This window comes from Xenopus laevis, chromosome 3S (assembly GCF_017654675.1).
Source record: "Xenopus laevis strain J_2021 chromosome 3S, Xenopus_laevis_v10.1, whole genome shotgun sequence".
Lineage (NCBI taxonomy): Eukaryota > Metazoa > Chordata > Amphibia > Anura > Pipidae > Xenopus > Xenopus laevis.
In genome coordinates, this window is record NC_054376.1 from 38975636 (window position 1) to 38998978 (window position 23343).

The 23343-nt window shown below is 38.9% G+C and overlaps 1 protein-coding gene across 10 annotated transcripts in view; it reads right to left on the reverse strand.

Moving 5' to 3' along the window:
- mef2a.S (myocyte enhancer factor 2A S homeolog) overlaps window positions 1-23343 on the reverse strand; it is a 90374-nt gene that overhangs the window by 51400 nt on the left and 15631 nt on the right. Inside the window, exon 1 of one of the 10 annotated variants that reach the window (XM_041588215.1) lies at window positions 14467-14603. The exons of the other annotated variants lie outside the window; for them this stretch is intronic. The gene's annotated coding sequence lies outside the window, so the exon portion shown is untranslated. Of the gene's footprint in view, window positions 1-14466; window positions 14604-23343 lie in introns of those variants that run through there. 10 annotated transcript variants of the gene reach the window in all.

Genomic DNA, 23343 nt, shown 5'->3' on the forward strand with positions numbered 1-23343 from the left:
CTCTTTCCCACTGTGTCTCTTACCCCATAGCTCTGTGTCCTGGTATGAATTCTGTGTATATTATTTGTGTGATTTGTCTTCCCCGTGTATACTTTTATAATACACAAAAGCCATGAATATCTTGTAAATGATATCCTTATATAACTGTATGAAGGTTGCATTGTACTTGTGGCCTTGTGTACTTCTTAGATTTATATCTGAGTGCAGTTAGAACAAGTAACTGCAGATAATATTGAATCCAAGGTCTTATAGGGGCACTCAAATTCCAGCAATTGACTTGTACTGAAGCCAGATGCAATTACCGATAGTAAGATTGTGTGCTTTCTCTCTCAAGCTATTGAGAGCAATTCAAAAGCTTTGTGCAGTGATGTGAGGGGAAACATCATATTCCCACTCCCAATAGTCAGTGACTATTACCAAATTCAGTACAAGTCCGTAGAACAGAGGGCTCTATGAGGAACAAACAAAAAAAACACAGAATTTTTCAGATTTTTTAAATAAAAAAAGTCCGACCAAACTATAATCCATGATTTTATCTTATTTATTATTTAAAAAGCATCAATTAAATCGGTTTTGGGGAAAAACCTGAAAAAATCCCATGAAAAATCGTATTGTGTGATTTTTAAACCCAGCGCAGACTACCATAACTTCCAATTAGGATAGGGACCGCTCTCATTGACATATACAACATATACAACCTCGGCAGGTTTGAGACTGTGGATTTTCGGATTCAGACTTTTTGCAGCCTCAGGGTATAATAAATCTAGAAAAAAAAAATTTCCACTAAAAATTCGGGTTTTATAGTTAATAAAAAAAAAACGTTTTTAGCATTCCGACTGTAATAAATAACGGCCAAAATTTTGTACAAGGATTTGGCTTGGTGTGAAGAAGATTACAGATGCTGTAAGATACACATGTGAACTGAAGGCCTTTTATTCTATGATGTATTTTTTAATATATATTTCTTCGTACACCCTCTTGATCTTGAGAAAATCGAAGCATCTTTGCTGCCAGATGCCTAAAGCTTCATTCTGTGTTACAGTAGGTTAAATGTAAAAGAATAAGCCGGAAGTGAGAAGTGGCATGCTCCATCAGTTCATTTGCATGCTGCTGCTGTCTAGAATTATTTATCATGCAAAGTGTGTGATGTTTAACAGACTGGAAGCAGATGTAAAAGCTGTGGGAGGCATGTGGACAGTTTCTGGTGAGAATTTATTCGGTGCAGCTTCTTTCTCTTAACCCTAGTTTGTTTCAAAGGGATACACAGGAAAGACAAGTATCCGCTCATCTCTAAGAAGGTAGTTCCAACATGAGCGATTACCATAAGCCTTTAATAGCGAAACAGCAACCCATGACTGCACAACATCATACCCACCAACATGTTCCATGCGACATGTTTGACCACACCCATTTTGTGGCCACACCCCTTATTACCATGTTCATTTTACAAAATTTTGCAGGTTATTTGAACACATTTCTGTGGTTTTTATGTGTTGTTACAGTTTCGCTAATGAAGGTGAATTGCCCTTTAAGCTGCAAATCAGTTTCCCCAAAAGACCTGCTTACCTTAAAGGAGAAGGAGAGGTTAAAACTAGGTAAGCCTGATCAGAAAGGTCCACCTAAATATACGAGTAAACCCTCAAAGTAGTGCTGCTCTGGGTCTTCTGTCAAAAGAAACACTGCATTTCTTTCCTTCTATTTTGTAGACATTGACTTCTGTATCAGACTTCCTGCCTTCAGCTAAACCTCCTTGCCCCGGGCATGAGCATGCTCAGTTTGCTCCTCCCCCCTCCTTCTCTGCTGTAATGTGAGTCCAGAGCTATGAGTGAGCAGGGAGAGACTCAGACAATGATGTCACACCAAGCTAATACTGTAGCTGCTATCCTAAACAAACAGGGAGCTTCCAGAACTTTTTACTCAGATATGGTAAAACATTCTACAGAATAAATATTGCATTCTAGTTTGCAATATTGCAGCTAATCTATTGGCAATAAAATGCCTCTGTAGCTTTCCTTCTCCTTTATATTGTTACAATTGCTTCTTTGCTTATCTGAAATTGTTACAAATGTATCTAAGTGCACCTGGCACATATGCTGGGCTCTCCGCCAAAAGCCCATACATTTAGAAACTTTGTATCTTTTTCTGGCTGTTCAGTGAAGGAGATCAAAGAGAAAGTAGGGACATTTCAGTGACAATCCAGGACTGCAGGTTGAGCTGTTAAAGTCGGGACAGTCCAGAAAAAACGGGACAGTTGGGAGGTATGCAACATTCAGACTTTTAGTTTGTACATAGAAAAGTAAGGATTTACTGGCTTACTGGGCTGGGCACATGGGAAAGTTTTTAGAATAAGACTGGAAGCTCTATGGGGCAGGGTCCTCCTCCCTACTGTGTCCCATACCACATGGCACTTAATCTCTATGCATTTATACTCATTTATTATGATACTTGTCCTCTCTACCATGTGGCACTTTCCTTCTGCCTCTAAGACAAACAGCAAAGTGCTTGACAATCACATACAACTAATAATTGCCAGTGTCAGACTGGGCCTCCAGAGAACCTGGAATTGAGGACCCATGCACAACAATTAGATGAGAACAGTGCTAAATGTAAGATTTCATATAAGACTATGTGGGAGTAAGAAAGGGTTGATGGGAACGGTCCTTGGCAGGGGCCCACTGTAAACTCCTCTGGTACAATAGCATGAAGCCAGTGCAACCCTGATTATTTCCCCAAAATGTGGACATATGTATTTTGATGTGTTCACTACAGCTATGCCTTTAGATGTGCATGTATAGTAACTGTGGAAAACATCATTCACTTTTCTCAGCAAAGCGTATTCACTGTGTTTTCAGGCTTTTCTCACCTAGGTTACAAGCAAAAAGATCTAAAGATGAACCTGGGCATTTGTAGCAGTGGTTGGACTTTGTAAACGTGTTATGAGCTAAGTGGGAGTTCTCCAAGGGGGTCCTGAAACAAATATACAGACAAATATTGCTTTATCTGCCATAGTTCCAAAAACGCATTGCAGAACAAATCTTTCCAAATATCATACTAAATTGACGTTCTAGCTAGGCTTTCATGCGTATCTCCTATTGTTGCTGTTCTGGTCCAAGGGTTGCCACCTGTCCGGATTTGACCCAGACAGCCTGGTTTTCAGAAGGGCTGCCCGGGTCAAGACTGTCTGCCCAGTCCAAATAAGGATCTTCCTTTATTGACATGGCGATCAGCCAATCGCTGAGTGCCACGTCATAGCCCCACCCCATGACTGCTCTTGCTCCACCTGCAACATCACTGGCCCGCCCCTCTGATGGCAGTTCTGGCCGATTTCCACAGTGTTTAAACATCAAACACATTAGTCCCTGCCCCAGTGGAGCTTACAGTCTAAGGTCCCTATTACATTCATACATTTGCTATGGGCAATTTTATTAGACACAATTAACCAGCTTGTATGGTTTTAGACTGTGGGAAGAGAACATTAAACTCCTTGCAGATAGTGGCCTGGCTGGAATCCAACTCAGAACCCCAGTGCTGCAAGAAAGCAGTGCTACCCACTGAGCCACCGTACTTACTGTAAATATGGCAAGCCACCGTTATTTTCAACAGGTGCCAGGCTCATTATTATATAAAAGAATAAAAAAACAGCCTAGAAAATAAAGTGAATCAGTCCGACTTGCAGACGGCAATATCTGCATCAATTCACAAGTATTAATTTCTTGACAAATTCCAAAGCTTCACCGAGAAATTGTCAAGCTTTTTACTCATACTCTTGTCAGTTTTCGCACATACACTAACAAACCAATTAACGCTTCCACACTTTTGCTGCTGACAAGAATTCTGTCTTCCAAGCAAAGAAGTATTTTTGCATGAGCCTGATAAGGTACACAAAGTATCTCACCTTGTTATGAAGTCATATAAAAGTAGAATAAGGTGAGTACAAAAGTTAACAGACAACACAGTACACTTGCAGACTTCATGTCTGAATCAGCGAGTCTGCAGGAATTTGTTTATATTTGCACTGGCCCAGCCTATGTCTACTTACTGTATGTGCGTTTCAGTTGGGTGTACAAGTCATAGCTGCAACAAAGAATAATCTATACTGGACCTCAATGTTCTTCATACCCTTTATAAAATGCCTGGATTCATTAAGGGGCAGATTTGTCAAAGGTCAAAGTGAAAATTCAGATTGAAAAAAAATTTGAATTTCAAGCTATTTTCTGTGTACTTCGACTAGGGAATAGTCCAAATTCGATTTGAAAAAAATGCAAAAATTTGAAATTTATAATGTACTGTCGAATCGACCATTCACCATCTAATACCTACCGAATTGCTGTTTTAGCATATGGGGGACCTCCTAGAACCTATTTGGAGTCAATTAGTGGACTCTGAAAAAAAAATGTTTTTAATAACTTCGAATCGAATTTGATCGAATGCGCTGTTAGTTCGATTCGTAAGATTCTCATTCGATCTAAAACAGACCTATTGCCACAAAAAAAATTATATTTTTTCTTTTTTTGATTGGTCATTTTTAATTAGTAAAAAACAAAAACATGGAGGCTGATAACCTGGCTACTGATGAATCTGATCCTAGTGTGTTACAGTATGTGTGGACCTTGGAACGTAAGCTCCACTGGGGAAGGAATGTGAATGATGAAAAATATCTGTAATGAGAGCAAACTATACAGAAAAAAAAAATGTAAAGTTTAAATGTTCCTGTCGACTAGTGTTTCAGTTGGGCAGCTCAGTAATCCAGGTGAAGAATCTGATTGCAATTTGCTACAATCCGTGACATATTAGCAACTATTATATCAATTATTACGAGCTGAAGTTTAAAGAGTCAATGACCCCCCCCCCCCCCCCGTGTGGCTTTAGAAAGACAAAAAAGTAGTGAACCCGTAGGTCACGGGGAAAAATTAAACTCTAACCTTCAACATCAAGATTCTATTCAATAATATGTCCACAAACAGAAAGTCAATTGAAAACTGAAGATCTGAAAACTCAACTGGTGGAAGGCTTTGAAAAGCCCCTTTAAGTAGCCTTCAATACAGGTGATCTTTGTTTGTATACCTGAAATAATGATTCCATAAAAAGATGATCCTTAGTTCAAAGTTTAAGGAGTTTATAAACTTCCTCTATGTTAAAGCAAATCAAAAAGACACTGATTTTTCAAGATGAACCAGCTCTGCAACAAATCAGTGCAAAGTTAGGAGAACATCATGGACTATTTGTCACCCTGAGAATCATTCACCAAGGCCCTGACATTCTGCTGAGGAGACCTAGAATTTTAAACTCCTGGCTTTGTAAGGAATGAGAAGTCAGAAGCAATATCCAGTGCAACAGTACTGTATCTTCAACAGCAGGATGTAATAAAATAAATAGAAAATCTCAGTGTGAGTGTAAATGTATTATTTATGTAGACATGTTTATGGGAGTGTGTTTAACCTGTGTTTATGCATCTGGAACTAGTGTGTATACTCTCAATGTGTTATGCAAAGTATGACTGTATGTACATTTTTTTTAATTGGTCAGACCACACATGTGTTAATTTAAAGGGATACTGTCATGGGAAAAAAATGAATCAGTTCAAAATGAATCAGTTAATAGTGCTGATCCAGCAGAATTCTGCACTGAAATCCATTTCTCAAAAGAGCAAACAGATTTTTTTATATTCAATTTTGAAATCTGACCTGGGGCTAGACATATTGTCAATTTCCCAGCTGCCCCAAGTCATGTGACTTGTGCTCTGATAAACTTCAATCACTCTTTACTGCAAGTTAGAGTGATATCACCCCCCTCCCTTTTTCCCCCAGCAGCCAAACAAAAGAACAATGGGAAGGTAACCAGAAAGCAGCTCTCTAACACAAGATAACAGCTGCCTGGTAGATCTAAGAACAATACTCAATAGTAAAAACACATGTCCCACTGAGACACATTCAGTTACATTGAGAAGGAAAAACAGCAGCCTGCCAGAAAATATTTCTCTCCTAAAGTGCAAGCACAAGTCACATGACTGGGGGCAGCTGGGAAATTGACAAAATGTCTAGCCCCATGTCCGATTTCAAAATTGAATATAAAAAAATCTGTTTGCTCTTTTGAGAAATGGATTTCAGTGCAAAATTATGCTGGAGTAGCACTATTAACTGAAGCGTTTTGAAAAAAACATGTTTTCCGATGACAGTATCCCTTTAAATAAATAGAAAACAACTTGTACTGAGGGTGCTTCTGCTGTCAAGCAGATATAAGATGGGAATGCAGACTTGGTATGGTTATTAACCGACAAATAACCCATCTCCTGTTTAAGGTATTAAATTGCCGTTGCTAACATAGAGTGTATCAAAACACAGAGTGGATAACAAGACAAAAGAAAGAAGACATACTGCATTAATTAATTTCCAGTTAAAGGAGTAAGAACACCATTTTACACTTGGGGGTGCCAAAAGTTAGGCACCCTCAAGTGATTAATTTTACTTGGACCCTAGGCCGATGCTCCTATCAGCAGAAAACCGCACCGGCCTAAGGTTCTTCCAGCCAGCACCACAGAGCGATCTTTGCTTCTTTGTGTCTTCTCCCGGCTGCATATGCGCAGTAGAGCGAGAAGATGAACTTTAATGAAAAAGCCGGCTATTTCATTCCACTGCGTATGCGTCTGCCCTGGGAAATTTGAAACTCAAAGAAGCAGAGAGATCGCTCCGTGGTGCTCGCTAGAAGAATCATGGGCCGGTGCGGTTTTCTGCTGATAGGAGCACTGGCCCGGGGGGTCAGGTAAGTCAAAGTAAGTAAGCTGTTCCACCACTAAAATAACTATGTGCCTAATAAAGTGTCCCATTTCCCTTAAAACGCATTATCGAACAAGTGACAGTGGTTAGCCTGAAAGTGTGGGAATGAGCCCAAGTTAAAAGTGGCAAATCTGTGTAAATATGGCTAAACGCTGGACGACAGTCTGAAAAGTCAGATATATTGATTGATATGGCCATACACAGGGATGGCTACTTCCTATTCTTCCATTCATTCAGTTTGACAAGCAGACCTATTGGATCTGACAGAAAGTTAAGGGATTCTGTCATGATTTTTATGGTGTCATTTTTATTTCTAAATTACACAGTTTACTCTGCAAAAAATTCACTCTACCAAGTAAAATTGAATTCCTAACCCAACAAGTGTTGTTGACCAGGTAATTTTGTCTGGTCATGCTCTTTCCGAAAGAGCCAGCACTTCTACTTCTATTGTTTCTCCTATTCATTGTAACTGAAGGTGTCTCATTAGGACATGGATTCTTACTATTTAGTGCTGTTTTTAATATCTACTAAGGAGCGGTTATCTTCCATTGTTCTGCTGATGGGCTGCTGGGGGGGGAGTGAAATCAATCCAACTTCAGCTGGCCATAGATGTAAAGATTTTTAAAAGATCGGATCGTCATCATGAGACCACGATTATCTCGAAACGATCGTACGAATTGTCCATCAACTAAAAAGACCATTTCAGGTGATATTGCCAGGAAAACATAGGGGAGCTGCCTGCTTGTCCCTGCAGACATAGATAAATTGCACTGGGACTGATAAAGATTTTTTAACCTGGCCGATCAATTTTCGGACAGATGTCGGTCGAAAAACTAACCGCACAATAATTTCGAAGGATTGGTCGGACTTCGCTAAAATCGGTCATTCGGCAAGAGAAATCTTTGTGTCTATGGGGACCTTTACAGTGCTGCAGTAAAGAGTGACTGAAGTTTATCAGAACACAAGTCACATGACTGGGGCTCCTGGGAAACTTAAAATATGTCTAGCCTCATGTCAGATTTCAAAATTAAATAAAAATCTGTTTGCACTTTTGAAAAATGGATTCCAGTGCAGAAGTCTGCTAGAGCAGCACTATTAACTGATGCATTTTGAAATAAAAAACAAGTTTTCCCATGACGGTATCCTTTAATACTCCAGCAGTGTATACCTAGCATGTCTGAAATTAAAGCGTTGCCAAAAGTCTGATTCCTACAATGTATTACTGACCTTTATATGTGATAAGGATGGTGCAACCTCTACCTCGCTAGCTGTTGTTGAGATGCAGGATAAGTCCCAGCAACACCAGTGAACCATGGGCAAAAACAGCTCAGCAACAGCTTGGGAGTTATAGGTTGTAGACCCTTGTAATCTGTATTTTAAACTAAGCCCGGTGCTTTTCAAGTCCACAATCTTTAGTAATCAACTGTTCAGAACAATTATTCTGTTGCCCAAAATGATGGTCAGCCAGATTCAGAACAACCTACCTAAATGTGCAGTCGCCATCACATGGGTTCTGGCATGAGACCAGATAGGAGACTTTTGGGGGTGATCTAAAAGAGTCTGCAATCTTAACTTATAGCTTTGGCTACATGTGCAAGTATCAGTTAAGGGGGCTATATTCATAGCTAAGTACATTGGAGAGGGTTCAGTATGCTCTTGTAAAAAAAATTAAATTACAAAGAAAACACTGTCAAATCCAAAACTTGCCTCCTGATTCTGGCCTATAGAAAACCAAAGATGGCAAATAAGCACTTGACTCTGAATATACTATCAGCTTTACACATGGGTATATATGTATATTTTGTTTATCTTACAGGGAAAACCGTTTAAGCTCTCAAATCGGTTGCATAATTGTCTGTAAGATCTGTCACAGATTAATAAGGATAAGTAAGTAGGGATGCACCAAATCCACTATTTTGGATTCAGCCGAATACCGAACCAAATTAGGGACGGGAAGGGGAAAACATTTACTTCCTTGTTTTGTGACAAAAAGTCAAGCGATATCACTCCCCGCCCCAATTTGTATATGTAAATTAGGATTTGGATTCAGTTCGGCCGAGAAGAAGGATTTGGCCGAATCCTGCTGAAAAAGGCCGAATCATGGCCAAATCCTGGATTCAGTGCATCTCTAGTTGTTGTGATGGGCGAATTTCTCCCGTTTCGCTTCACCAAACAGTTTGCAAATGTTGACACCTGCGTCAATTCGTGTTAATTTTGACCACAGCATTAAAGTCAATGGGCGTCGGAATAGTTTTTACGCCGGCAAATTTTCACAACGAAACTTGGAAATTCGCTACGAAATTTGCGCCTGCTGAATTTCTTTGCCCATCACTAGTAGTTAGCTTTAAGTCTAATTATTTATTATTATTGGTTATTTTTATTCCTAAAGTCATTTTGTAATACATCTGTTACTTATTTTTGTGCTAAAGGATGCTCTAACCAAATCACGGAGAACAAAGATGTGTCTATTATTCTGAACTCAATGAGACTAAAGACCAGTGTTGAATTTGTTGAAGAGAATTTGGCATTCAAACTAATTCATAAAACATACAGCATGGCAGCTCTGGAATAAAATGGGAAAAGCTATTGTCCCCACTACATTTATGTTTACATAATACACAAATGCAGAATTGTCCTAGATGGATGGCATAACTGGTTATACCAATATTAGCAGGCATAGTCATTTTAATCTCTTATGAGTGTTGTACCTTATGTGATTGTGATGTATTGTCCAGGTATGGAATCCTTTATCAAGAAACCATTTATCCAGAAAGTTACGAATTACAGAAAGGCCGCCTCCCGTAGACTCCATTATAATAAATGAATCTAAAATTTTTAAAAATGATTTCCTTTTTCTCTTTAGTAATAAAACAGTACCTTCTACTTGATCCAAATCAAGATATAATTAATCCTTATTGGAAGCAAAACCAGCCTGTTGGGTTTATTTAATGTTTACGTGATTTTATAGTAGATTTAGGGGGTTATTTATCAAGGTCCGAATATTCAAACCTCAAATAAATTTTTCGTGATTTAATAAAGTCCGGTAGTCAAAAAACTCTAAATCCGAAATCCCGGCATCTAAAAGCTCTCAAGGTCCTGTATAAGTCAATGGGGAAGGTCCCAATACCTGCGCTGATGTCCGTACCGATATACAATGAATTTGTGGTTTCTGCAGAAAAACCACAAACAATTCGGAGTTTTCGAGGAAAGCTCCGAATTTTGCCAGACCCTATTTTTTCTAGCTTTTTTCTTCATAAATAATCTCCATTCAGGCACAGTTTCTCAGATTTCTAACTTAGAAATACTCAGATAAATTCAGACCTTGATAAATAACCCCTTTAAGGTATGAAGATCCAAACTACAGAAATATCAGTTATCCGGAAAACCCCACGTACTGAGCATTCAGGATAACAGGTCCCATACTTAATAGAGCTATAGAGGGGCAAGAACGACAAATGACTAGTGGATCTCATAATCAGTCGATGCCTCTTTCCCAAAATAGTATAAGTTTCAGGGCCTGTATATTCACTGCAGTTTTTTGGGAAATCACATTGATCCTGGCAACTGCAAGAGGCTTACAAGGAAAATACTTCCCATCAAAGGTTGTTTATGTTTCCAATTCATATCCAGACCAGACTGGCTGGCGAAAACATGTAACGATATGAAAATCAACAGCGGTGCCCAGATAAGCAAATACATGAATAGTTTTTTATTTTTAAGTTAAAGAGGATGCTTCTGCTCCGAAGGTGTTCTTTGGTGAGCACTGCTGACAAGCATATAGTAACTGCCCCCACCCTTCTGTACTGTACAGTGAATTCAGCAATGTGATGGAAACTTAAGGTTATGGAACATTTTCCCAATGCATTTGTTAATGTTCCATCAGGCCCTTTGCTGGAATGAAGATAGGATGCAATACAGCAAGGCTGCTGAAGAGAGATTTGCTTGTGAAGAGGGACAGACTCCCAGAGAAGGCTTTTCTACACTAAACACTAAAGTCTTTAATCTCTGTAAAACTGCTTGAGGAGATTTGACTACATGACACTTGGAGAGAACATCACATTGTTCAGATCCCTTCCAAGGACAGCTGGGTGCCTCCTGTGTAGATAAAACACCCTAAGGTTTTGTCATGACAGAGCATGTGGAGTGGGAGCAATAGGAGCACTGTTCTTCAAACTGGAAAAACTAAAACACCAACATATATGTCTGCATATATATTTTATTTACTGTATATACTGCTGTTTGTGTACCCAGTGCTGTACAGTAGTACAACACAATAATAGAACAAAGAGGGGTCAACAGTAATAAACAAGATAAAATCTAACTAAATTCATAATTACACAGGCTACAAAACTTATTTAACAAAATAGGCTGGCCTCAAATAAAATAACTGCAATTCTAAGCAACTTTTTAACATGCATTGCCTATATATATATATCTATATGTGTCACAACTATGCCTCAAGCTAGAGTCCTGCAGCGGATCAGGTACCTCAAAAAAATTGGGCACCCTGCGGAATAAGGGGAGGATTTTCAGGTGCGGGTATAGATGCAGGTTGCCGGACCCATCTAAATTTCTTATGTAATATTGTCTATATTTTACGCCCTTTAAAGTTTTACAAAACATGTTTTTGTCCCCGCCCACTTTTGATGAAATCACTTCCGGTTTGCAGCAACATCCCTTCCTGTTTGATGGTGGTCGGCGGGTCGGGTTGCAGATAAGGCAGTTGCGGGTCCGGGTCGGGTGGCGGATCAAAGTGGGTAAATACTACATTTATAGAATTACATTTTAACAAATAACTTTCAAAACATTGAAAAGTTTTAATTTACGAATACTGGAAAGTTTGCTTCGAATGATATTTTCTTTCATTATGTAAATAACAGTTTTTAGGTGGATTTTACCTTTCATACTGATGTTTCCACATCACATAGTATTCCCTCTGCTAAGCTCAGGGGTACTATGACCCAGGAACATCAGTATATTAATACGGAGAAGTACGGAGTGCCACAGAGTTTCTCAAAATCCAAAAGAATTTGAATTATCCAAGTTACTACTGCTTCTTTAGAACAAGGCTACATAAGAACAATGACTCTCTTAAAGGGATACTGTCATGGTTAAAAAAAATAATTTCAAAATGAATCAGTTAATAGTGCTGCTCCAGCAGAATTCTGCACTGAAATCCATTTCTCACAAGAGCAAACAGATTTTTTTATATTCAATTTTGAAATCTGACATGGGGCTAGACATATTGTCAATTTCCCAGCTGCCCCAAGTCATGTGACTTGTGCTCTGATAAACTTCAATCACTCTTTACTGCAAGTTGATATCACCCCCTCCCTTTCCCCACCCCAGCAGCCAAACAAAAGAACAATGGGAAGGTAACCAGATAACAGCTCCCTAACACAAGATAACAACTGCCTGGTAGATCTAAGAACAGCACTCAATAGTAAAAACCCATGTCCCCCCATTCAGTTACATTGAGAAGGAAAAACAGCAGCCTGCCAGAAAGCATTTCTCTCCTTAAGTGCAGGCACAAGTCACATGACCAGGGGTAGCTGGGAAATCGACAAAATGTCTAGCCTCATGTCAAATTTCAAAATTAAGTATAAAAAAAATCTGTTTGCTCTTTTGAGAAATGGATTTCAGTGTAGAATTCTGCTTGAGTAGCACTATTAACTGATGCGGTTTGAAAAAAAACATGTTTTCCGATGACAGGATCCCTTTAAGTGAGAACCACTGACCCAAAACAATAACCTTCCCTGTTTCATTTCACCTGTCTGCAAGCTACTAAACAGCACAGGCCTGTGTGATTAGGGTTGCCACCTTTTAGTTCTGGCACTACCGGTCAGTGACGTAGAGGGTGGTGGTGGCGGGCCAGAGAGTGGCATAGTTGTGATGTTTTGGGGCGGGGTTGTGACATTTCACGGGGCGGGGTCACCAAGTTTTGATGCCGGTTTGGCCAGGGAGGGACTGCAGTGCTTGGATTAGGCGAGATGGGGAGCTCAGAGGGGCGGATCTGAGTTTTAACTAAAGCCTTAGCTTTAGCATACCTACCAACTATCCCGTTTTCAGAGGGACAGTCCCTCTTTTGACAGCTCAACCCGCAATCCCTCGTTTGTACTGGAATATCCAGATTTTCTCTGCACTGAACAGCCAGAAAAAGAAAATGTTTCTAATTTAATTGGCTTTTGGCAGAGCCCAGCACAGCCACTGCAACAGAGAATATACTTTTGTAACAATTTTGAGATAAGCAAATAAAGTAATTGTACCAATATAAAAGAACAGGTCCCTTGGGAGAAGTTAGACTCACAGCTTTATGGGCAATTAACCTTCATTAGCAAAACTGTAATAACTGAATAAAACCAGAATTCTACTGAAAAAGGCAGATCCTGAATTCGTTGCATCCCTAGTTAAAAGTCAGTTTTGGTTAAAAGCATTTAGAAATCTTGCTGATTTTTTGAACCAACTATTACTACTGGTAAAGTCAATGATAATGAATAGCCAATACTTTATAATGTATTATCTGTATCAATAAATTAATTACAGGTACTGTATAAGATCTGGAATTAGGGATGTACCGAATCCACTTTTTTGCATCCGGCCGAACCCCCAAATCCTTTGCGAAAGATTTGGCCGAATACAATCCTAATTTGCATTTACAAATTAGGGGTTGGAAGGGGAAAACATTTTTTACTTCCTTGTTTTGTGACAAAAGTCACCGATTCAGAGTCGGTTTGGCCGGGCAGAAGGATTCGGCCCAATCCAAATCTGGCCGAATCCCGAACCGAATCCTGGATTCGGTGCATCCCTATCTGGAATACTTAGGACGTGAGGTTTTCCAGATAAGGGATCACTCTGTAGTTTACTCTCCATACCATAAGTTTGTTAAAAACATTTTTTATTAAGAGATGGGTGATACCTGAGCCTGGTCCCTGTAGAGTTGGAGGGTTTTAGGAGCCTGCACTTCCTACCTCAGCCTCCCACCATGTACCCCAGCATAGTTAGTTTAATAAGAGACAATGTTTAGTTAACAAAAGATATGCAATGCTGTATTTGGGGGGGTTAGGTAAACCTCCATTAGTCATCACAACACCTGTAGCAGAATTTAAATCTCCCTTTAGAATACAATGTTGTGTGGCTGATACTGTATTTCTCACAAATACAATTAGACATTACAAGAAGAAACAGTGCACCAGCTGTACTGCCACCTGCTTTAGAGAAATATGCTACTCCAATATATTAAGATCCAACATGCAAACCTCAAAAACACAAAATAAACCCTTCAAAAAGAAAAATATTTGTCAAAGAGGACAGGCACCAGCTCTCGTATTATGGCTGTTTAACCATTTGCCGTTCCATCAATCAGCTTAAGAAATCATTTGCCTGGAGGCACAGTTCACAGCAGAATAAAACAGCTCAGAACAACATTGCACCCATTCATTTATCTTGCCGCTATAGTTAAATAAATTATTATTATTATTATTATTAATAATAATTAAAAAATGATATGAATGTATCAATTAACAGTTTAGAACAGAGCTATAAACACACAAATATTTTCTCACTGGTCTCATCCCAGTCCAAGTGCTATGTTCCGAGTACAAAGCTGGATTATACTGACACGCACTAGGACACCTCAATAGAAGTAACATGTTCCAGTTTTAAATATGATCGGAAGGAGTAAAAGTATACATACAGATTTTTCAACTTCACCCCAAGGTTTACACAAACCAGTCTTCCGCAAAAGGTTCTACTGGGAGATGTTTAGTAACTGAAGGGACTCGGGCCAGCAGCAAGGTCCAACTGTTGGCAACTTGTCACAAAGCCTGTTGAGAAACGAGAGATTGTTCCATGCTCAGAGCTCTGCCATCCCTATCTGGAACTCCAATTCCATTTGAAAAGCAAAGGCAGCTGAAGCAATGAATATTGATGGTTGGCTTGCAACAGCTGAGATAGCACACACACATCTTTTATTTCATTGACATCAGCAAAGACACTGCCTGGAAGTAGGAAGTGTAGGGCCACCTTGAACATTTTGTGCCTCTTTGATTTTATTAATTTAATTGCATGAAGCTCAAAAAACGACTACCAGAAATATAGTCTGTTTAGAAAAAAAAAAACTGAATGGTTGCCCAGAATAAGAGTTCATATTTGAATCCCCCAAAAGTCTAATAAGCTGGAAAAATGAATATCTATTTACAGAACATTTCACCAGAAACCGATGCCAATACTCGGAGAATAAGCAATCATCATCATCATTTATTTATATAGAGCGACAAGATACGCAGTGCTTTACCTTGGTTATAACAAATGGAATAAATGGTGGATAACAAACAAAGGTTTACAGAGTACAATAGGGTTAGAGGGCCCTACAAATTAGAGTTCACAAAGTAAAGGTTAGGGTACAATTGAGACATTAGGATTTTAGAAGCAATTGTGATTTTTGATACAGCAATGATTGATTAATTAGGGTACATTGAATAAGCTTCTTTAAACAGGTGGGTCTTTAAGGAGTGTTTGAAAGTTTGGAAAGATGGAGAGTCTGGAAGAAGGAGAAAGCAATGGCATGAAACTATTACATACAGTAGCAAGATACAGGTATGGGACCTGTTATCCAGAATGCATGGGACCTGGAGTTTGCCGGATAATGGATCTTTCTGTAATTTGGGCGTCATACCTCAACTTATACCTATACTATAAAATCATTTAAACATGAAATGTAAACATGAAATAAACCCAATATGCTGGTTTTGCTTCAAATAAGGATTAATTATATCTTAGTTTGGATCAAGTACAAGCTACTGTTTTATTTTTGCAGAGAAAAAGGAAATAATTTTTAAAAAGGTGGATTATTTGGATAAAATGGAGTCTATGGGAGATGGCCTTTCTGTAATTCGGAAAATTCGGGATAACAGGTTTCCGGCATAACAGATCCCATAGCTGTACATCTCTGCAATCTAATGTCAGAAATTCTGAATTTATTATAGTTTTAATGCCTTACAAATAGGGATGGGCGATTTTTTTCACATTGTTTCGCCACGGAAATGACCCCCATAGACTTGAATGGCGTTGTGCGTCAAAGAAATTTTGCTGGCGGCAAATTTTTGGCAAAACGAAACGGATCAAATTCGCCCATCCCTACTTACAAATCTACCCCAACATAAAATAAGTTTCCAAACAACAATGTACTACTGTATATAGTACACTGGCTGATTTATAGGTTATCGGTGAAAGCCACCATTTCGGTGCTTAGGTTTTCTGGGTGAAAAAATGTTGTTAATCCCTATATCCCTAAAGTAGTTTCCCCTCTGCAATGCAGCTACTTCTTTAAATTCATTTAAGCCTTATCTACACAGCTGATGTTTAGTCACCCATTGCGCTAAGTGACACTTGGGTGTCAGGAACACATGGAGAAAGTGACATGCTCAAGGTTAGAGGGTTAGCTACTTCAGACACTGCAGCTGGTGTTTTATGCATGGTAACCTAACCCAAACAGCTCCAAAGAAATGGGGATGTGAGTAATGGCAAATAGTTTGCTCATTCTGTAAATTGTTCTCAATACCTACGTAAAGTCTTAAACGCTACAAATGAATTAGACCAACTGGACAAACAATTCCATTTGCACATTCATTGGTCACCAAGCTGTGTGTGTCCCTATGGAATATATGGCTTTATTACCATTTACAAAGCTCTGCCTCACTTTCTTCCTGGACAAAAGAAAGAAGTTTTTTGTATGTCTGGAATCCTGTCAAATTAGTTCTAAGTAGGATGACACGGATGCAAGATGCGTGGTCAAGATGTTAAACAATGAATGTGCCAATTATTAAAACATAAGAATTAATGGTTATCTTGACATGTTGAGGTCGGCAAAGTAAAGCTGGCCATAGAGTTGTATGATTTTCGAATCCCAACACTTTTTCTACCATGGGGATAGGTCATCCAGTTGATTGGAAGGGTTAAAGGAGAACTAAACCCTGACTAAAAATGTCATTTTATATACGGAACTTATTGCACCAGCCTAAAGTCTCAGCTTGTCAATAGCAGCAATGATCACCATCTTGGAAAGTGTCTGACACTCACATGCTCAGTGGGCTCTGAGCAGCTGTTGAAAAGCTAAGCTTAGGGGTCGTCACTAATAATAAAGCAGAAAATGAGGTTTGTCTATGATATAAGCGGATCAGGACTGATTATTAAATTCTGATGCTGGTTGCACTGGTTTCTGTGCTGCCATGTAGTAATTATCTGTATTAATTACTAATCAACCTTATACTGTGACATTTCTATTCTATATGTACTGTATATGGTGAGTGGGTCCCTAAGCTAAGCACAGAGCATGTGCAGTGAATCAGCAGAAAAGAAGATGGGGAGCTTCTGGGGCATCTTTGGAGACACAGATCTTCACTGCTAAAGGGCTGTGGTTCCCTTGGGCTGGTACAGAAGCCCAAAACATAATGTACAACATTTTCTTTAGTTGAGCTTTAGTTCTCCTTGAAAAGATTTATGCCGCTACCAATAAGATCTCTGACAATATCAGTGGGTGACTGTCACTACTATTTGTCGGACATAACTTTAGTACGATTTCAGTCTGTCATTTAATGGGCAGAACATCATCTGATATGTTGTTTTTCCTACTAATCGGAATGGTTAGTTGTAGATCTGCAGATAGACATGAAGATCGTTCATCGATCAATAATTAAATCTGTACGTCTATGGCCAGCTTAAAGCTATTCTCTGGGCAAATATACAGAAATATTCGCAATCCTGGATCTTCAACTCTCCATACTTTAAACCCGTTTGCCTTTGTCGTTTAGGTTAATTGCAGGAATAGCTTTTAAGGAAATAATGAGATGTGCACTGCTGATATGACACACGAGATAATCGTTATCATCCATTCAAAGAGGATCTATCGTAAACATATATATTTTATTATCACAAACATTTATATATAATTCAATGTATTTTGATGTAGGAAGTACATTTACACAAGTAACTCAATACTTTCCTTGTATCTATGTATAAAGAACGTATCCGATGTTAATTCACCTTTGGCACAAAGAAGCCTGAGCTTAATGCATAATGACTACTATTGAAGCAAGTCTATTTAGCTTTTAGCAACACGCTACAACTCCATGGAGCTTGTACCAAGCTTATATGAGTTCTACATGGGGGGAACTAAGTGAATCATAAACGGCACAAATATTGTAGAAGCCAAATTTGTATGAAAAGGCAATCTAGCTTATAAATGGTTTAGGTTGGTTAAACATGAAGATAGGGGAATTTTTGTGAGAATTTGTGTGGCACTACATAATTTAAAGGGATCCTGTCATTGGAAAACATCAAACGCATCAGTTAATAGTGCTACTCCAGCAGAATTCTGCACTGAAATCAATTTCTCAAACAAGCAAACAGATTTTTTTTATATTCAATTTTGAAATCTGACATGGGGCTAGACATTTTGTCAATTTCCCAGCTGCCCCTGGTCATGTGACTTGTGCCTGCACTTCAGGAGAGAAATGCTTTCTGGCAAGCTGCTGTTTTTCCTTCTCAATGTAACTGAATGTGTCTCAGTGAGACATGGGTTTTTACTATTAAATGTTGTTCGTAGATCTACCAGGCAGCTGTTATCTTCTGTAAAGCTGGCCACAGATGGGAAAGTCCGATCGTACGATGATTCGTACGATCGGATCTTTGCATCTATGGCCAGCTTTAGGGAGCTGCTATCTGTTACCTTCCCATTGTTCTTTTGTTTGGCTGCTGGGGGGGGGGGGGGGTGATATCACTCCAACTTGCAGTACAGCAGTAAAGAGTGATTGAAGTTTATCAGAGCACAAGTCACATGACTTGGGGCAGCTGGGAAATTGACAATATGTCTAGCCCCATGTCAGATTTCAAAATTGAATATAAAAAAAATCTGTTTGCTCTTTTGAGAAATAGATTTCAGTGCAGAATTCTGCTGATCACAATGAACTAAATGTAACGTAATATTGGGCTATAGTGTATATTGGTAAAACCATTTAACCCCAGCTTGCTACAAGGGATCTACAGCACTATTCACTTATTTAATATTTTAAAGGCATATTCATTAACCAGAATAATATCTCCACGTCCAGTTACTCAATATAAAAAACCAACAAGAAAAAAAAAAAAAAAAAAGGTTTAACAGGTTAAAAAAAAGTACACATCAGTGGTAGGGCCAAGACTGTAAATGTGTGAAATTCCTACAGAGTTATCAGCACAGAAACCTTTAGGGTTGGGGTAGATGGGCAGATTCGGGGAGATATAGTTGCCCGGCGACTAATGGGGGGCAACAATCTCCCCGAACTGCCTTCTGTCTGCTTGAATAAAGAATCGCATGCACTAATGCACTCGTGGCGCTTCATTTTCCGAAGTTGCCCGAAGTTGCCTCCCAAGGAAACTTCGGGCGACTTCGGAAAACGAAGTGCCGCGAGTGCATTAGAGCAGGCGATTCTTCATTCAAGCAGATGGAAGGCACTAAATAAGCATCTCTTGAGTTTAGTCTTGAATGAATGTGTGTATGTATGTATGTGTGTATGTATGTATGTATGTATGTGTGTATGTATGTATGTATGTGTGTGTGTGTATGTGTGTATGTATGTGTGTATGTATGTATATATATATATATATACATAAACACACACACACACACACACTCATTGAATATATATATGTAATATACATACACAATGTATATATGGACAAAGAAGTGTATGTTTTATGGTTGTAGGAGTGTGTAACCCTATAATTTTATAGTAAGTCAGTATCAAATGCAATGTAGGTTGTTTTAAAAAAAAAAAAAAAAAACACACACAAAGGGTAAAATATACATGCAGACAAATAAGTTTTATTAATTAGAATGTTTGGAGTAACAAATTTAGCATATTATCAACAGCAATACAGTGTATCTCTAAATAGATAATGAATTTTTTTTAGATCTTTTACAATATAAACACATGCAGACAAAAAGCGGAAAAGAAAAAAGTTTTGCACACAAATCCACTATATGTATGCATACAGGCTTATAGAGTGCAATGAACATAACACAGAGTGGATGGTTGTTTATCTGCTCAAATCAGCTGTTTCTCCGCCCGAGTTTCTACTGTAATATTAGCCTAAAGGTGGGAATATAAGGGCCAATAAAATAAGCACTAAAACCGAGTCAGCAGCTTAATGCCCATAATGGGTCTAACAACAGACTTGCCTGACTAGTCAGCTATCGATCGAGCAGGTTTAACAATCCTATCAGGGCAGACTGCATCGGTTCAATGATATGGTCCTCACCCTGGCTTCAACAAACAAGTGGATCTTTACATGTATGATCAGTTTTAGAACCTGCGGCTCTAGAGCTCCTGCTGCTAAACCCCAATAAAAGCAGACAGTATCAGCTGAAATGTCAAAGGCAATATATTTAAGCATTTATTTAAAACCAGAGAGAGTGTTGCACCTCTATTATGAAGCATCAAATAGTGAGAATAGTGCATACGTACTTTCGTCAGACTCACATTTGTAATTCATGCACATCTATCTAGCTTTATATTGGTTGTGAAGATCATCCTCAAGATTCCTCAAGAGCACTGTCCAATGATGTGACATGTTGGTGCATTTCTAAAGCTGGCCATACACAGGGAGATCCACTCGTTTGGTTAAGTCGCCCACATTGAGGTGGGCGGTATCAGGCTGATCCGTTCGTTGGGTCCTAGGATCACAATGAAGTCCATACGGGAGGTCGCAGGACCACATCAATGGACAGATAAGGCCACGATCAGATGGGATTTTTTACCCTGCCCGATCGAGATCATTCAGCCAGATATCGAACGGGGAAGCCCGTTGGAGGGCCCCACACACATGCCAATAAGCTGCCGACTCGGTCTGTCTGCAACTTTCATCGGCCCGTGTATGGGGGCCTTAAAGGAATTGTTCAGTGTAAAAATAAAAACTGGGTAAATAGATAGGCTGTGCAAAATAAAAACTGTTTCTAATATAGTTAGTTAGCCAAAAGATGTTATGTATAAAGGCTGGAGTGATTTCATGTATAACAAGTCAGTCAGAACACTACTTCCTGCTTTTCAGCTCTCTTGGTTTACACTGACTGGTTACCCTGGTTACCAGGCAGTAACCAATCAGAGACTTGAAGGGGGGGCACATGGGTCATATCTGTTGCTTTTGAATTTGAGCTGAATGCTGAGGATCAATTACAAACTCACTGAACAGAAATGTACCATGTGGCCCCCCTTCAAGTCGCTGACTAGCTCAGAGTTATAGAGCTGAAAAGCAGGAAGTAGTGTTCTGGTTGTTTTATTAGACGTCTGTTCACTCCAGCCTTTATACATTACATTTTTGGCTAACTATATTAGAAACATATTTTATTTTGCACAGCCTATTTACCCAGTTTTTATTTTCACACTGAACTGTTCCTTTAAGTGAATACACCCCAGCTTATACATTTTAAGGTGAAAAAAGTAACATAATATTTAGTATAATTACTTGGCTCCCTCACAAATCACTACATTTGGTAGAATTAAGCAGAAAAAGTGGTCACATTTGCCCTGAGCAACACTTTAGGACAGATTTATGAGCAGTGATACAAGGTATTTTCCTATATGAACATTTTTATGTTAGTAATAAAATAGATTTCGAACACTGTTTCTTGTTCTTGCCAGCACTATTAATTTGGCATTTAGCAGCATAGTGGATGTGCTCAATTAGGGAGGAAGAAGAACATCGTGGTAATCTCCAGTGACCGGTGCAGGCAGGCATATTTGTTGACATAATTGAGCTGTAGGGTTGCCACCTATCCAGATTTCACCCGGACAGCCCGATATTTGGAAGGACTGTTCAGGTGAACATAATGGCATGACGATCAGCTGATCGCCACATCATCAGTCCAGCCCCCAACGTCACCATCACCTCCGGTCACCAGTCCCGCCCCACCCCCTTACCGTTTTCAAGCCCCAGAAAAGGTGGCAACCCTAGTGAGCTGGGACTATAAAAATGATTCATATGGGTGAAGTCCCAACATGATCACCTGCACCAGAAAGTAAAGACAGCACAGCGCTCACTACAGGCATTTTATGAATGCAAGCTCTATGAGCCTGCACCTCCAGTATGATTATTTATGAATATTCTAAGTACCAAACGTGAGTTGGTTGCTATGTATGAATTATTAGACATGCTGTTAAGTGGAAACTGATGGTGTGGACAGCAGACAGGTGCGGATCTGGGTCGGTGGGGCCCATCGGATTTTTAACCGGTGTCCCACCAGCCCAGTCCGACCCTGGGTTGGGATACTACCAAACTGGAGATACCATTACTATGAAACATCAGAGCAGATTAGGCATATCCAACCAGTACCTCTCGGTCCAGTACAGTCTGACAAGCATGAGGATTAATGGGTCAAAAATGGTTTTAAGCAACAGGATAGACATATAGATAGATGAGTTTGGCATGAACAAAGATACATATTTAAAGACACAACATCTCAACTATCATGCTGCAATGTGCTACCTGTATAAGTAAAAATGTTGAACAGGAGAATCACATTACAGGGGTTATTTATCAAGCTCTGAATATCCAAACCTCTAATAACTTTTTTCGGAGCAAAAAAAACCCTGAGTTTTTTGATTTATTAAAGTCCGATGGTCTAAAAACTCTGAAACCCCGGCATCTAAAAGCTCTCGAGGTCCTGTATAAGTCAATGGGAAAGGTCCCAGTATCTGCGCTGACCCCCTACGTCTCTGTAATTTTCATAAATCAACAGGGAGTAATATCCAAAGAATAACTCACAAAAGATCAGCGAGCCCATCCTAAGGGAAAAGACTGCAGTTTGTGTCAAGCCACCTTGTGATGTGAACTTCTCAAGGTTAATAAAATCACTTTACAATAAGGACTGCCACCATTAAAGTAAAAAAAAAAAAACAGCTCAAATACCTAAAACAAAAAAATCATACAACTGTGTAGATAAAAAAAAAAAAAAAGAGGTGATTAAACAACACAGAGCAAAAATAAAACAGATTTTATCGTCATAAAACTCTAGTACTTATAAGATACACCATTCAGTCACCTTGTAGCTTAATCTGCAACTAATGCATATAGGCAATAAGTTCAGAAAAAGATTATATATATATATATATATATATATTTATATATATATATAGACAAATACAAGATTCCTCTGCACTCAACCCATTATCAATATATTTAAGACAGAGACATTTTGTGCATACTGCTACTAAAAAATGCCTTACCCTTTATATATATATGCCTTACCCTTTATATATATATATATATATATATTCTGAACTTATTGCCTATATGCCTGTATTATAGACATTCAAATTAAATTTTCAATATTTATCATACTATGGCCCTTTAAGAATTCAAATTAGACACCTGAAACCTGCCAAATGCTGTTTGAGTCAATGGGAGGGGTCCAGGGATCAATTTGGAGTTGTTTGCAGCCTTCCTGACATTCAAGTTTTTTTCAGAGAAAAAAGTTTAATTGAGTTTTTTCAAATTCGAATCAAATTAGATTATGAAATTAAATTAGAATTTATGG